We start from the raw sequence: 18,324 nt of genomic DNA on the forward strand, positions 1-18,324 counted from the left end.
CAGGATGGGCTGGAGGAGATGGCTGGGGACACTGCATGGGGGGACATTGCGGGAGTGCAGGACAAGGTAAGTGAAACAGGGATCCCGGAGGACCACTGCAGGGTAATCTCGAGTGTAGCTTGGGGTTACCGCTTTTGGTACTGAAAGTTTACCCCGAGCTACACTCGAGAATACTGCCAGGGAGGTTAACTAGCACCTTCCCTTCATTCTGGGACAATATGCTGACTAACTTGTGTAAAAAAAAAAAAAGATGTACAGTATCTCACCGAAGTGAGTACACCCCTTACATTTTTGTAAATATTTTATTATATCTTTTCATGTGACAACACTGAGGAAATTACACTTTGCTACAATGTAGTGTACAGCTTGTATAACAGTGTAAATTTGCTGTCCCCTAATAATAACTCAACACACAGCCATTAATGTCTAAACGGCTGGCAACAAAAGTGAGTGCATCCCTAACTGATAATGTCCAAATTGGGCCCAAAGTGTCAATATTTTGTGTGGCCACCATTATTTTCCAGCACTGCCTTAACCCTCTTGGGCATGGAGTTCACCAGAGCTTCACAGTTTGCCACTGGAGTCCTCTTCCATGCTTGACTGTAGGCGCAAGACACACTTATCTTTGTACTCCTCACCTGGTTGCCGCCACACATGCTTGACACCATCTGAACCAAATAAGTTTATCTTGGTCTCATCAGACCACAGGACGTATTTCCAGTAATCCATGTCCTTAGTCTGCTTGTCTTTAGCAAACTGCAGGCTTTCTTGTGCATCATCTTTAGAAGAGGCTTCCTTCTGAGACAACAGCCATGCAGACCAATTTGATGCAGTGTGTGGCATATGGTCTGAGCACTGACAGGCTGACTCCCCACGCCTTCAACCTCTGCATCAATGCTGGCAGCACTCATACATCTATTTCCCAAAGACAATCTCTGGATATGACGCTGCGCACGTGCACTCAACGTCTTTGGTCGACCATGGCGAGGCCTGTTCTGAGTGGAACCTGTCCTGTTAAACCGCTGTATGGTCTTGACCACCGTGCTGCAGCTCAGTTTCAGGGTCTCGACAATCTTCTTATAGCCTAGGCCATCTTTATGTAGAGCAAGAATTATTTTTTTCAGATCCTCAGAGACTTCTTTGCCATGTGGTGCCATGTTGAGAGAGTGAGAGCGATAACACCAAATTTAAGAAACTTGCTCCCTATTCACACCTGAGACCTTGTAACACTAACGAGTCACATGACACCAGGGTGGGAAAATGGCTAAGTCCAATTTGGACATTTTCACTTAGGGTTTGTACTCACTTTTGTTGCCAGCGGTTTAGATTAATGGCTGTGCGTTGACTTATTTTGAGGGGACAGCAAATTTACACTGTTATACAAGCTGTACACTCACTACATTGTAGCAAAGTGTAATTTCTTCAGTGTTGTCACATGAAAAGATATAATACAATATTTACAAAAATGTGAGGGGTGTACTCACTTCTGTGAGATACTGTATGTTCTGTTAGGAATATCAATTTAGGGCCCTCTTCTCCATACAATAAACATACAGTTCAAAGTACTTTGGGAACAATGCAACTCAAATACGTAGATGTTGTCTTGGAAATTAGCTTTGAACGAATTTCTCCTTACCGTGAGTACTCGCAGTTGGATGCGTAGAAATCCCCCATAAAGCTGTGCGAATCTCGCTTACCACGACTGCAGCTAAACGCCACAATTCCTGCCCCTCCAACTGGGTTACTATCTTGAGATGTGGGGAAATAGAGTTTCAGTTACCCAGGAATGATCAGGCGACACTCTCAGGTTGCTGTTGGAATTCACAAAGAGGCGGATCCAACTCCAGCCTCCGATTTTTATTTACAAGCAGACACATGCCCCCCACATGAATAAGGTCAATCCCCTCCCACAGAACAATGCAATGGGGAGTGCCTATACACAGGATGTACATTCCAATTGGAGCATAGCCTTTCCTTTTATCTATCACCAGTCCTCCCCTCCTTCCCCCCATGCTCTGAGGAGAGCAGACTTCCTGTCCTACTAGCTCCTAGTGATATGTAAATTCTCTGTACAAGCATTCCCTAGAAACATCAGTCTGTATCTGGATGGGCCCGATACGATCTTTATTAAAACACATCCATCCAGATACAGTTTCAGGTTGGTAATGGTTTGTAAGATATACATGAGCCTACACGCGGAGTTCGCACTGCTTGGCGCCTTGCGGTACGGAGTCCATGTGGTACTATGCTGCTGATATGTGGGTACAGGCCCGCGGCCTACCGCCGGCGGCATTCGCATCGAATGCCGTGCTGGTATACACGCCGGTCTATAAGCGCAGATCTGCCATCTCATCCATTACCGAGCTGAGTACTGTAATACATACATTGTACATGCGCATGGCCCAATTGCAGCCTTCAGAGCTTTAATTAAGCCACACGAGAGACATATGAATAACACCAATATATGACACATTTAAAGTTCAACCAAAAATACAAAATTTCCATGACATTCCCTCGTGTCCCTTCTTGATCTTCTTCAGCTTGATGGGTGTAGTCTCAAAACCTCAAAGAGTTGGTCTTAGACCAGAGTTCCTGTAGTTGTCCCTGAGAATAAAGCTCCACGGGGTACCTGAAACAACAAGACCCGACGCAGACTCGACGCAAACAGGCTTGATTGAAGCAATGATCCTCAAGAGCGTTGGAACCTTCACTACAGGAAGGCTCTTGCAAAAACCACAAACAGACTTGTGGTATGAATAAGGCTTGTGATCCCATGGTGGTCTGGGGAGATCCAGCAGCAGATTCTCAAATTGCCCCTGCAGACAGGGCCACACAAGGCTGGTCTCGACCCAGACAGTTTTCCAAATCGCAGACACAAACCATGATGAGGCTTGAAGCTTGCTTGGAGATCTTGGAGAATGTGGTCTTCAGGGAGATAAATTAGAGGGAAGCCAGGACGTAATCTGCAGAGAAGGTGGTTGGTTGGTGAGGTCTTCCTCCGATCAGTGGTTGGAGTGGGATCCCAGGAGCGGGCATGGAGATGTGGTCGTCTGCCCGAGCTTGGCTTACACGGTCGATGAGGCAACAGGAACATCTCACCGTGGCATATAAGAGGCAGAGGAAAAAGAGAAGCATCAGGACATACACTCCCACTTCCTTCAACCAAGATCCGATGGAGAACAGGAAATCTCCCAATCCTCCCAAACCCTTGAACGGATTCCAACCCTCACTAGCTATAGCTCTAGCTTTTCCCTGTAGTTCACTAACTTTGTCCATATGGGCCTGGACCTTGTCATCGGTGTCTTCTATCCAAGTACAACAATCCTCTCCGATGAACTCACAGAACCCCCCTTTGGTGGCTAAAAGGTAATCAAGGGCCATCTTCTCCTGAAGCACTAAAATTCCCATCTGCCGTTGTTCTTGGGCAATTTCTCTGACAGCCTCTACGGTCTCGTTAAACATACTATCCACGATGACAGAAAAATTGTTCAGGCGCTTCATAAGTTCTATTCCCCAACCTGTCCATGAGGGGAACCAAGCCCACGCTTGGTCGCCCTCAGAGAACAGCTCCCTGCGAACTCTCCCTGCCATCCTTACCTTCTTGTGGACCATCAACTCTTCATGATCCATCACTACATAGGATGCGGGGACTAGCTTTATGAGGGCACATGAACCTTTCGCGTTCTGGGGAAATGTTCTATAGGCTGCCGAACCACACAGAAAATAGTATGGACCTGTCAGAGCAGAGTAGGAGGAGTTCCTCGTTCGGCCTCTGGCACTGAGCAACAGTTGCACAGACTGGGGGATTGCTCCCTCAGTCTGCACATCACATCCGTCCTTCCAACAAACGTGGTTTGGTCGGTCAGTGTGGTTACTCAGAAGGGAAGTCTGGTTAGTCAGATTGACAGTTATACCTCCCTCACAGGTGGTAGTCCCAACAAACTTGTTATCTGTGCCAAAGCTGATGTTAAAGCACACCTGAGGGCTGCCTAGCTGTCCAGTTACCCATAATGGACTGACGAGGGCCCTACAGGAGCTAGAGCTAATATTGGTGCTAAAACTGATGTTACCTGCTAAAAATGTGTCATTAAGTTCTACAGACAAATGTCTACGTGGGGGCTGACCAGGGGTCACTTGCTTTTTCATGCCGACGCGGATGTCATATAGGGCATGAACAGCGGCCATTGCGGACATGTTATGACTGGGTGGGGGCTTAGAGCATACCCAACAGTTGGTTTTGTTGGCGGTTCTGGCTAAACGCAGATGCATTTTAAATAAAAGGTTGGGGTATCTGCCGTCTTTTCCTCCGTTCACAAACATGTAAGACATACAAACAAAAAGAAAAAGGAAAATGACACCCCTCATTCTCTGGTGTAGCTTGAAAGCTTCTTGCAGTGGCTTGCGTGCACCCAGTTGTCTCGTCCCTCGAGCTTGAGTGAGGTAGGTGTCGTCAGCTGGACTTGGTATGGTCCGGTGAACCGTGGCTCGAGTCCGGTTCTTTGATGTTTCTTTAGGACGACCCAATCACCTGGCTCAATAGAAAGAACACCCGTTATTGCATTTGGATCCGGGAGCGATTTGAGAACCCGGTGGTGTTTCTTCTTCAGCTCCCGTTGCAGAGATTGCACGTAACCTGTAAGCTGTGAATGCAAAGACGACAACTGTTGAGGAAAGTACAACCCTGTTTTGGGAGGTCCCCCAAACAACACCTCGTAGGGTGACAGCCCATGTGGTTGCCGAGGGGCATTCCGGATGGAATAGAGGGCAATGGGGAGACACTCAGGTCAAGGTTTTTTGGTATCGGCCATGATTTTGGAGATCCTGTTTTTAAGGATTCCGTTGAGACGTTCAACCTTACCGCTACTCTCGGGGTGATATGAGGTGTGTAGCCCTTGGTTGATGTGAAGGGCTTTACATACCTCTGCAAAGATCTGTCCAGTGAAGTGTGACCCCCCTATCGGACTCGATGGTTTCAGGTATGTAACCAGCGGCACACAACCTCAGACAGGTATTTCTTCGCCGTGGTACTAGCGTTGGCACACGTCAACTCACATGCCCTGGCCAGTGCCCACAGCTCAGCCTCCTGAGCTGACATATGTGCGTTCAAAGAGCAACCAGTGTGTGGCTTACCGTCTTGGGTGTAGTACCTGGACCCATCGACAAAAAGATTTTTCTCTTCCGGTAGTGGAGCTTCCTTCACTGGGCTGATCGCCGCGGACTCCAGTTTCATCAGAGAAATGCAGTCGTGTCCTTTGGAAGAGAGGTTAGTAGTGGACAAAGAAGACATGTTAGCAGAAGAGGTGTTAGTATCGTTAGTCGGGTTGCAAAATTCAGCACTGTCGTTGCTGTCCCCCCCCTTCTCATCTTCCAACACAGGAAGAAGAGAAGCTGGGTTAAGAATAGTGCATCGTTTGATAGTGAGGTTAGTAGGGGTTAGGAGGGCTTTCCCCTGAGAGGGGTACCTTGCCTTGGATGTCCTGTTTTCGCAAGACCGTTCTTGCTGCACTGGAGTCGGTGAGGCAAGGGAGGGGATTTTTTAATTCCTCTAGAAAAAGATGGATCTGGGCCGACACCGATTTGTCAACTTCCTATGAGAACTCATAGGAGTTACTTACCATGGTGGTGACAGGGGCGGACGACTCATCAGGAATGAACTGCCACCGACCTTTAGGTAATTGGGGAAAGCTCCTCCTCATGTGCCCCGTTTGGTGGCACTGAAAACACCTGGGAGGGGGCCTATCCTTCCTGTGACCCAGATCCCTTGGTTTTTCGTGTGGGGTCTGGGACATAAGAACTTTGGCCTTGTCCTGTTTTCTCCTATCCATTTCCCTCTCTATTGCCGCAAGAGTGGAAAGGATAGCAGGGATAGACATCTCATTTATATTCGGGTCGGGCCAGAACCAGCCTTTCCCGAATTTTAGTATCGATGCCTTCCAAAAATTTGGCCCACAACAGAATGTGCGTCGCGGTCACCTTTACCCCTTCAGTTGGAGCATCAGGTCCAACTTCCAGATCCGCATCCAGTGCCGTCTGCTTGAGACGGCGCCAGAAGCAGGCGCTTTCCTCATTAGGACCCTGGGTGAGCTTCATCATGTCCGTAGTAGAGGTAGCACCATACATTTCTGGAAGCTTTGCCTTTAGCTGTGCACAGAACTCTTTGCCCCCTGAAGTCATCTTCTCATGAGTGGTTATAGAGCACCCTGCAATCACTGCACTGGCCACTTCCATGCCCACCTTTGCCCGCAGGATCTGCGCACAATCTGACCCGCTCATACAATAGCTGAACTGGTTTTGTCCAAACATTCGAGCAAATCCTCTTGGATTGACTCGATAGTCCGGGAGCTCAGCCAGAATAGTGCGGATCTCTGCCGGGGTGAAGGGGACATGCCAAACTACCCATTCCCCTAAGGTCCGCTCCCCCTGTGCATTGGGAGGACCTTCAAATTGCTGCACCCTGACTGGATAGGCCTCGGTCCGGGAAGAGTGCAAGGGCTGGCCCAGCTTCATCGGTGGGCTTAGATTAACCACCTCGCTTACTGCACCTTCAGGTTTGAGGTCCCTCAGATCAGGGTATAGCTGGGGGGCAGGGGTCTGATCAGTGGTTCGTAGCGCTTTGATGCAATCCGCCCTGTTTCTTAACCGGGTGTCTATTCCCCTTGATTCACAGATAGTCTGCAAATCGGTTGTTGAGAAGACTTCGTAGTTGGAAACAGAAGCAGCTGGGTGAAGCAGGGAGAAGGGAGAGGTAGAGGTAGAGGCTGAGGCATAGATATAGAAGACACGAAAGGTACATCAAGAGTGACGCCACTAGCAGAAGAGACAGGTGCAGTTATACTTATCTCAGCCACTGTTTGTTGTTCGGGAACCCCAGCAGACCCTGACCCTGCCTGCCTTAGTAGAGTCAGCCCTGAAAGAGCTTCCTCCACCTCTGACACCGGATCCTCCTGTTTTATTCCCTCTGGAGGCTAGGTATACATCACCTGGTTCTTCCGGACAGACACCAGTTTATGTATGCCCTGCTTCCCTAATCGGATTGACCTATGAAGCCATAGCTGTGCGATCTCTAGTTCTGACGCCTGCATTCATGGTTCAAATTCAGAGATGAATTTTTCCCACCTCCATGCGTCAAATGTACCTTCCCGGGGAATTTCCCATCTGGTACCCTTCGACCATTTATTCCATCTTTTGAGGGGTTCTGTAGACTTCCCCCCCAAACTCACCTTCATCAGTTGTGCAGCTGTCCTTACCCTGAAGAGGGCTGGTTCCCCCTCTCTCTTCATGGATTGACTACTGCCCATCGTGACTAGTCACTGGTATATATCCCACGTCCGGGTACCTGTTTACCCCCTGGTGGGATCCTACCGAGAGGCCTGATTCCACCACTTTCCCAGCACAGCGTAATTTATGTGATTCTTATCGATCACCCGAAGCGCATCAAGTGGCGGTCAGACTGAGAGTACCCCTCCCACTCCCACAGCGCAATTTATGTGATCCTGACCACCCAAAGTGTTTGTGATAACCAGGCTAAGCGTTACACTTCCCTGGACCGCCCACTCGCACAGCGCAATTTATGTGGTTCTCATCACCCACTGTGTTTGGCAGGCCACACCGCACAATGATGAAAGTGGCTTTTCTCTCCCTGCACACAGTAGCTAACACACGTCAAAACAAAACGAGGGGTTCTTGGATGTTACTTAGGGGTCACTGGTTGGCCGGAAACCTGCTAACTGACCTTTGGGAAAATTGTGTAAAGAAAAAACTTTCCTAATACACACAGAAAAACCCCTTTTCAACCTGAAAAACCGTTAAAAAGGACAAAGTGGATCCTTATGAAAAACACGGGACGTTTCGCAGTAAAACAATTACACAGAGGTAAACCGAAAAACTGCGCCAAAAATAACCCCGGTTGCTGACGCGAAAATCGCTCCTACCAGCACCGCTAAACGATCTGCACTACACCTGCGATCTTCGCTGCAACCACCTAAAAGCGTTTACACAAAAAGTCTGCTGGACGCGAAACACGTGACGCAGCAGCTTAAAACAAACCCACTTTACAAAAAGGAACTACTTTTAACAAGAAAAACACAAGAAAAACATAATCACTATACAAGAAATCTATGTGCAAAAACCCAGACTTCACCGCGCTCACTAAATGTGGAACACGTGAGGGAAAAACTCGCTTAACACACTTTAAATTGGCTGGCAATACGCAAATTTAAAGCTAAAAGCAAACAACTTAAACTGTAAAAATTTGGATTAAAAACACAAAATGGGTCAAATGCATATAGGAAACTACATGCACATTGCATAGAGATTACTGCACATGTGGTAGTCAACAAAATGGCCACCAGAGAAAGCACATGGCAGTCAGTAAAATGGCCACCAGAAAAAGCACATGGCAGACACTAGAATGGCCACCAACAGAGAAATCACATGTGGTAGTCAACAAAATGGCCACCAACAGGGAAAGCACATGGCAGACACTAGCCTCAAAATTGCCTCTAACCTCTTACATAAAACAGACTTTTGGACAAAACATACACTGGACAATTACACAACAATATACAGCACACATACAACACAATTTGGCACAATCACAGATCAGACATAAAACACCAACATATCGCACTAACATGCACATGTAACAGAAAGGACCCACTGCTGCATGCTTGCTGGGAGCAGTAGTACCGATAAAACCCTGCGCAGACTATATACACACAAAGATCTTACAACAGTTAACAATTAACCTAAACCTTTCAGCACTGTAATAATTACCTCACGTGGAGGGGGGTAAAGCAATTACCACAGTACCTACAACCCACAAATACTTATCTAAACTATGGAACAACTTTTAACCCGCTAAAACATATACCCGTTTAAATTTTGGTTGAAAGATTTTTAAACTTGACCAAATCCAGCCAACCCCACCCACCCCTCTGCTGCTCTCAGCAGAGAAAAACCTTTGTCTTTCACCCACAAATCAAGATTTTAGGACAAACTAGGTCCTTGCTAAGCGGAATTCACGTTAGCTAACAGAGAGCGAAATCAGCGACACGAACGTGTAAAAAGCGATCCTCTAAATGGCAGAGAGACCTGAAATGTGCCAGCATACTTTTTGCTAGTTCATGTTAGCTCATTCCCCCCTCGAACTTGGTTAGCTATCGCAGAATTCGCGTTAGTATCCACTGGCTCGCCAAACTGTCTTGGAAATTAGCTTTGAACGAATTTCTCCTTACCGTGAGTACTCGCAGTTGGATGCGTAGAAATCCCCCGTAAAGCTGTGCGAATCTCGCTTATCACGACTGCAGCTAAACGCCACGATTCCTGCCCCTCCAACTGGGTTACTATCTTGAGATGTGGGGAAATAGAGTTTTGGTTACCCAGGAATGATCAGGCGACACTCTCAGGTTGCTGTTGGAATTCACAAAGAGGCGGATCCAACTCCAGCCTCCGATTTTTATTTACAAGCAGACACACGCCCCCAACATGAATAAGGTCAATCCCCTCCCACAGAACAATGCAATGGGGAGTGCCTATACACAGGATGTACATTCCGATTGGAGCATAGCCTTTCCTTTTATCTATCACCAGTCCTCCCCTCCCTCCCCCCATGCTCTGAGGAGAGCAGACTTCCTGTCCTACTAGCTCCTAGTGATATGTAAATTCTCTGTACAAGCATTCCCTAAAAACATCAGTCTGTATCTGGATGGGCCCGATACGATCTTTATTAAAACACATCCATCCAGATACAGTTTCAGGTTGGTAATGGTTTGTAAGATATACATGAGCCTACACGCGGAGTTCGCACTGCTTGGCGCCTTGCGGTACGGAGTCCATGTGGTACTATGCTGCTGATATGTGGATACAGGCCCGCGGCCTACCGCCGGCGGCATTCGCATCGAATGCCGTGGTGGTATACACGCCGGTCTATAAGCGCAGATCTGCCATCTCATCCATTACCGAGCTGAGTACTGTAATTAGAGATGAGCGAATCGAAGTAGGCGAAGTGGAATTCGTTTCGAATATTGGAAAATTTTCGATTCGCGCCGAATCCGAAAAATAGCCTACTTTGGACGCGCAAATCGAAATTTTTCCTAAAATGGCGGCGGACATGTGCGGCGACGGAGCGGGGATGTCTGGGAAGGCGCGCAGACAAGGCGCGCTGACCCATAATGCATTCCTTAATGACATGTGATCGCATTAGCCAATCAGCAGCCAGCCAGCCAGCACTGTGTAATGGTCGAGCTATAAATGGCGGCCATTTTAGAATTCTTCATTTGCCTCCAGTCATTCAAGAGAGGCAGGCCGCTCTGTATTAGGGACAGAGTTAGGGCCACAGAAACGTTACTTGGGGACAGAGAAACGTTACTTAGGGACAGAGAAACATTACTTAGGGACAGAGAAACATTACTCAGGGACACAGAATTGTTAGTGAGGGCCACAGAATCGTTACTTAGGGCCACAGAAACGCTAGTTAGGGCCACAGAATTGTTACTCAGGGACAGACAGAATTGTTACTGAGGGCCACAGAATTGTTACTTAGGGCCACAGAAACGTTACTCAGGGCCACAGAATTGTTACTGAGGGCCACAGAACTGTTAGGGCCACAGAAACGTTAGTTAGGGCCACAAAATTGTTACTCAGGGACAGACACAGAATTGTTACTTAGGGCCACAGAAACGTTACTCAGGGACACAGAATTGTTACTGAGGGCCACAGAACTGTTACTTAGGGCCACAGAAACGTTAGTTAGGGCCACAGAATTGTTACTCAGGGACAGACACAGAATTGTTACTGAGGGACACAGAATTGTTACTGAGGGCCACAGAACTGTTACTTAGGGCCACAGAATTGTTACTCAGGGACACAGAATTGTTACTCAGGGACAGACACAGAATTGTTACTCAGGGACAGACACAGAATTGTTACTCAGGGACAGACACAGAATTGTTACTGAGGGCCACAGAACCGTTACTTAGGGCCACAGAATTGTTACTCAGGGACAGACACAGAATTGTTACTGAGGGCCACAGAATTGTTACTTAGGGCCACAGAAACGTTACTCAGGGACACAGAATTGTTACTGAGGGCCACAGAACTGTTACTTAGGGCCACAGAAACGTTACTTAGGGCCACAGAATTGTTACTCAGGGACAGACACAGAATTGTTACTCAGGGACACAGAATTGTTACTGAGGGCCACAGAACCGTTACTTAGGGCCACAGAAACGTTACTCAGGGACAGACACAGAATTCTTACTCAGGGACAGACACAGAATTGTTACTGAGGGACACAGAATTGTTACTGAGGGACACAGAATTGTTACTCAGGGACACAGAATTGTTACTGAGGGACACAGAATTGTTACTGAGGGACACAGAATTTTTACTGAGGGACACAGAATTGTTACTGAGGGACACAGAATTGTTACTCAGGGACAGACACAGAATTGTTACTCAGGGACAGACAGAATTGTTACTGAGGGCCACAGAAATGTTACTTAGGGCCACAGAAACGTTACTCAGGGACACAGAATTGTTACTCAGGGACAGACACAGAATTGTTACTCAGGGACAGACACAGAATTGTTACTGAGGGACACAGAATTGTTACTGAGGGACACAGAATTGTTACTGAGGGCCACAGAACTGTTACTTAGGGCCACAGAACTGTTACTTAGGGCCACAGAAACGTTACTCAGGGACACAGAATTGTTACTCAGGGACACAGAATCGTTTAATTAAAGAGTATGTCAGACAACATGCAGAGGAGTGGCAGAGGAGGCAATGTTTTAGGAGCGAGCAGACGTGGCAGCAGAGGAAGGGGTCGAGGCAGCACTATTCGCAGCCAGAGGCTAGTGCTCCCGGTGTCATCCAGTACAGTGAGGAAGAGCTAACAGAGGGCGGTCAGGAACGGGGGGAGACATCCGCCTCTTCAGCAGCCAGGCGAAGAAGTAGTGGCGAGGAGAGTGGCTCGGTAGCCGGTCCAGAGACAGGTCTGTCTCCTGACCCACACGCAGCCGAGGGGGCTAGTAGTGAGGCGGAGACCCTAATTGATGATGATGAGGCTGATCGCACTTGGCAGCCTCGTCGTCATCAGGCTATTGCTTCCGCATCATCAGGAGAAGAGGGTGGCAGTTTGGCAGCGAGCAAAACAGTCGGTGGGTTGTCTCCATCGCCACACTCTGCCATGTGCCACTTTCAGGTCTCCTCACACACTGCTGGTGTGTTCCATTTTTTGTCATAGGGTGCTGGCAGATTACGGGCCTCCCATAGCTGCTGCCAGGCCCCTAATCTGCCATGGGCCCCTATATACCGCCTCCTCATGCTGCTGCCAGGTCCAGAGTCTCTCATGGGTCCCTGTACGGCCTCCCATTGCTGCTGTCTCCATCGCCACACTCTGCCATGTGCCACATTCAGGTCTCTTCACACTGCTGGTGTGTTGAATTTTTTGACATAGGGTGCTGGCAGATTACGGGCCTCCCATAGCTGCTGCCAGGCCCCTAATCTGCCATGGGCCCCTGTACCGCCTCCTCATGCTGCTGCCAGGTCCACAGTCTCTCATGCCATGTGCCACTTTCAGGTCTCCTCACACTGCTGGTGTGTTGAATTTTTTGACATAGGGTGCTGGCAGATTACGGGCCTCCCATAGCTGCTGCCAGGCCCCTAATCTGCCATGGGCCCCTATATACCACCTCCTCATGCTGCTGCCAAGTCCAGAGTCTGTCATGGGTCCCTGTACGGCCTCCCATTGCTGCTGTCTCCATCGCCACACTCTGCCATGTGCCACTTTCAGGTCTCCTCACACACTGCTGGTGTGTTGAATTTTTTGACATAGGGTGCTGGCAGATTACGGGCCTCCCATTGCTGCTGCCAGGCCCGTAATCTGCCATGGGCCCCCGTACCGACTCCTCATGCTGTGACGTTGCAACAAGGTGGAATTCAACCCTACATATGTTAGACCGCCTTTACGAACAGCAAAAGGCCATCACAGATTTCCTGATGTTAAAAGCGGATAAAGGTACTCCCTGTGTAACTTAGATGTCAGCCATTGGCAGCTCATGCGTGACACCTGCGCTTGCTCAGGCCCTTTGAGGAGGCCACGCTATTCGTGAGTCGGCAGGACTATGGGATGAACGACGTCATTCCTCTGTTGCACGTCCTGGAACAAATGCTGTTAATAATGGCTGGTCAGGGTGCGGTAGACGTGGCGCACAGATCTCAACGCCACATGACCCCTGTGGGGGCAGGACAGGAAGAAGAGGAGGAGGTAGAGGATGACATTGGTGCTCAGGAATTATTGAGTGAAATGGGTGGTTTTTCCACTCAGCGGACAGGAGTGGAGGAGCAGGAGCATCTGGTAGAGGAGGAGGAGGAGGAGACAGAGGACCCAGACGCACCGTGGCAGTATGCTGTGGAGATGGAGGCAGGGAGTCCCTCGCATTCCTTGGCACAAATGGCCCATAGCATGCTCGCTTGCTTGCGTACCGACAGCCGAATAATAACCATCAGACAGAGGGATGACTTTTGGCTGTCCACCTTGTTGGACCCTCGCTACCGTTCCAAAATGGTGGCCTTTTTCACACCTGCTGAGAGGGAGGCCAAAATAACGTACTATAAAAACCACCTATGTAGTCAGCTGGTCTCTGCCTGTCTGCACCAACGTCCATCCTCAGACACTGTGGGCCCTGTGCGCTCGCGTTCCGCTGCCATGGCAGCAGGGGAGGGGTGGGGTGGTAGGAGCAGTGGCAGCTCCACCAGCAGCAGCTGCCTCAGTCTGCAGTCGATGATGAGTAGCTTTCTTCACCAGCGCAGTGAGGAAACTAATAACCAGCCGCAGCAGCAGCATCAGGTGGACCTGGAGCAGGACCTCAAACAACAGGCTTAGGCCTACTTGGACAGCACCCTGCCAACCGAGGTAGACAATCCCCTTGACTACTGGGCAACGAAACTTGACCTTTGGCCCCAACTAGCTGAATTTGCCCTTGAAAGGCTGTCATGCCCGGCCAGTAGCGTGGCATCGGAGCGCGTGTTTAGTGCGGCAGGAGGTATTGCAACTCCGCGGAGGACACGACTGTCCACCCAAAGTGTGGAGAGACTCACGTTTGTGAAAATGAATCAGGCGTGGATTAGTCTGGATTTCAAACCACCAGTTCCTGACACAACTGACTAAATCCGCCATGAATCATGCCCCAAACATGTGCCACTTTCAGGTCTCCTCACACTGCTGGTGTGTTCCATTTTTTGTCATAGGGTGCTGGCAGATTACGGGCCTCCCATAGCTGCTGCCAGGCCCCTAATCTGCCATGGGCCCCTATACCGCCTCCTCATGCTGCTGCCAAGTCCAGAGTCTCTCATGGGTCCCTGTACGGCCTCCCATTGCTGCTGTCTCCATCGCCACACTCTGCCATGTGCCACTTTCAGGTCTCCTCACACTGCTGGTGTGTTGAATTTTTTGACATAGGGTGCTGGCAGATTACGGGCCTCCCATAGCTGCTGCCAGGCCCCTAATCTGCCATGGGCCCCTATACCGCCTCCTCATGCTGCTGCCAAGTCCAGAGTCTGTCATGGGTCCCTGTACGGCCTCCCATTGCTGCTGTCTCCATCGCCACACTCTGCCATGTGCCACTTTCAGGTCTCCTCACACACTGCTGGTGTGTTGAATTTTTTGACATAGGGTGCTGGCAGATTACGGGCCTCCCATAGCTGCTGCCAGGCCCCTAATCTGCCATGGGCCCCTATATACCGCCTCCTCATGCTGCTGCCAGGTCCAGAGTCTGTCATGGGTCCCTGTACGGCCTCCCATTGCTGCTGTCTCCATCGCCACACTCTGCCATGTGCCACTTTCAGGTCTCCTCACACACTGCTGGTGTGTTGAATTTTTTGACATAGGGTGCTGGCAGATTACGGGCCTCCCATAGCTGCTGCCAGGCCCCTAATCTGCCATGGGCCCCTATATACCGCCTCCTCATGCTGCTGCCAGGTCCAGAGTCTGTCATGGGTCCCTGTACGGCCTCCCATTGCTGCTGTCTCCATCGCCACACTCTGCCATGTGCCACTTTCAGGTCTCCTCACACACTGCTGGTGTGTTGAATTTTTTGACATAGGGTGCTGGCAGATTACGGGCCTCCCATAGCTGCTGCCAGGCCCCTAATCTGCCATGGGCCCCTATATACCGCCTCCTCATGCTGCTGCCAGGTCCAGAGTCTGTCATGGGTCCCTGTACGGCCTCCCATTGCTGCTGTCTCCATCGCCACACTCTGCCATGTGCCACTTTCAGGTCTCCTCACACACTGCTGGTGTGTTGAATTTTTTGACATAGGGTGCTGGCAGATTACGGGCCTCCCATAGCTGCTGCCAGGCCCCTAATCTGCCATGGGCCCCTATATACCGCCTCCTCATGCTGCTGCCAGGTCCAGAGTCTGTCATGGGTCCCTGTACGGCCTCCCATTGCTGCTGTCTCCATCGCCACACTCTGCCATGTGCCACTTTCAGGTCTCCTCACACACTGCTGGTGTGTTGAATTTTTTGTCATAGGGTGCTGGCAGATTACGGGCCTCCTATAGCTGCTGCCAGGCCCCTAATCTGCCATGGGCCCCTATACCGCCTCCTCATGCTGCTGCCAGGTCCAGAGTCTCTCATGGGTCCCTGTACGGCCTCCCATTGCTGCTGTCTCCATCGCCACACTCTGCCATGTGCCACTTTCAGGTCTCCTCACACACTGCTGGTGTGTTCCATTTTTTGTCATAGGGTGCTGGCAGATTACGGGCCTCCCATTGCTGCTGCCAGGCCTGTAATCTGCCATGGGCCCCCGTACCGCCTGGTCACGCTGCTGCTGGGTCCACAGTGTGACATGGGTCCCTGTACCGCCTCCCATTGCTCCCACTCTGCCATGTGCCACTTTCAGGTCTCCTTACACTCCTGCTGGTTTCCATTTTGTCATAGGTTGCTGGCAGATTACAGGCCTCCCATAGGTGCTGCCAGGCCCCAAATCTGCCATGGGCCCCCGTACCGCCTCGTCACGCTGCTGCTGGGTCCACAGTGTGACATGGGTCCCTGTACCGCCTCCCATTGCTCCCACTCTGCCATGTGCCACTTTGAGGTCTCCTCACACTCCTGCTGGTTTCCATTTTGTCATAGGTTGCTGTATGGCCTCCCATTGCTGCTGCCTCCACCGCCACACTGTGGCTCCAAACACTGGTTTTGGCCCCGTGACTGGCCAAATGAGTGAAGTGTGTGGTGATTCTAAGATCGACGGCACTCATCTGCATGTCATACTGACTGACAGTATTATTTCTCTTCCCCAGCAGACTCCAAGGGCATTTAAATTAAAGGTACAGTGTTCTGCACTAATATTAAGTCTCTCTGAAGCCTAGAAACACCCTTTTTTAAGTTAAATTCACAGCGAATATATTCGACTCGAATCGAATATTGTCCACGAATTCGCCGAATCAGTCGAATCGAATTTTTGAATACTTCGCTCATCTCTAACTGTAATACATACATTGTACATGCGCATGGCCCAATTGCAGCCTTCAGAGCTTTAATTAAGCCACACGAGAGACATATGAATAACACCAATATATGACACATTTAAAGTTCAACCAAAAATACAAAATTTCCATGACAATGTGTAAGGCAGAATTCAACTTCTGTATTATTGATCAGGCCTTAAGTAATAAATGATAAGACTGCATAAAGCACCAATCAGAATACAAAAAAAATATTTCAGTAAACTACTCTATGGTCATAACAAAAAAACAGAGTAGTAACTTCTGCAATTTCTCAGAAAATAAGTGGGTGCATAGATAACAGCATTTCAATCCTAAGGGAACAACTTCTATGAAAAATAAACCAGTTAGTAGGCACAAAGCAAAAGTTAGTTAACTATTAACCCTTTCACAACCTCCCTTTTGTCACAAAAGTGTAATATCTGATATACATTCTTCTGATACAATCTTGGTATTCCTTCTTGATCTTAGATCCGTCTGCATAGCTTTAGGATGCTCAGGCAATATCATACTCAAAAGGCTTAAAGCACAAGGCCCTCCAGTAATATTGCCTGGAATATATGAATATGTGGTATTTCTACAAGAAAACAAGCATCCTAAAGGTATTTTGACATGCTTAATGTGGCTGGGCTGTAATAAAACATGATTACAGGTCATTGGGTTATGTACTGAAGTACATGTTCTATTAGAATTACATAAAATCCAATCCTGAGGAGATAGGGTTTTTTGATGTGGGCCATATGTAAATCTTAACTACATGCCACCCAGCCACTGTACATATACGGTGGCAGGGCGGCACTCACAGGCAAAACCACATTTTAAGACGTGTGTTTTGTAAACAAATAGGGGGCGCGCGTGAGGCGCGCCGCCGCCCTATCTGTCCTGCGAATCACCGCCGCAGATGTCAGTCGCCGGGTCACAGCCGCTCATTAGCGGCTATGTTCCGGCGATCGGCAGCAAACAGTGACAGACAGCACAGCTGCAGTAGCTGTGTTGTCTGTCACTTCCCTGTTAGCTCGAGGATGAGCTGATCGAGAAAGAAGAGTTTCTCTTTCTCGATCAGCCTTGTCCCGCCAGTACACACCCCCGCCCCCTAGTAAAACACTCCCCTCACTCCTATAACCCTTCCCTGCAAAATAAAGTTAACCCCTTCCTCCCCATTGCCATTACAGTGTCAGTTTTTTTTTTTTTGCACTGATCACTGTATTAGTGTTTTTGGGGATGTCAGTGACCCCAAGTCAGTACCCCCCAATGTCAGAATGTCCGCCGCAGTCCCGCCATAAGTTGCTGGTCGCTGCCATAAGTCCCTGATCGCCGCCATAATTCGCTGATCGCTGCCATTATTAGTATAAAAAAAAACTAAAAATCCCAGTATCTTTCCCGCCATTTGTAAACGCTATAACTTTCACATATACCAATTAATTTACACGTATTGGGTTTTTTTTTTATAGCAAAGACATATCGCAGAATGCATTTTGGCAGAAATTTATGACTAAATTTGATTTTTGCATTTTTTTTACTGGACATGTTTTATAGCAAAAAGTCCAAAATATTGTTTTTTTTCCCCTCAAAATTGTCAGCCTTTTTTTTCATAGCGCAAAAAATAAAAACCACACAGGCGATCAAATACCACCAAAAAAAAGCTCAATTTGTGGGGAAAAAAAGATGTAAATTTCATTTATGTACCGTATTGCATGACCGCGCAATTGTCCGTTAAACTAGCGCAGCGCTGTATAGCAGAAAAATGGCATAAGTTGCAGTATTTATACCATAGTTTGTAAACGCTATAACATCCACACAAAGCAATCAATAT

The sequence above is a fragment of the Staurois parvus genome, unplaced genomic scaffold, assembly GCF_062004578.1.
Source record: "Staurois parvus isolate SC_StPar_1 unplaced genomic scaffold, SC_StPar_1.0 ptg000522l, whole genome shotgun sequence".
Taxonomy (NCBI): Eukaryota; Metazoa; Chordata; class Amphibia; order Anura; family Ranidae; genus Staurois; species Staurois parvus.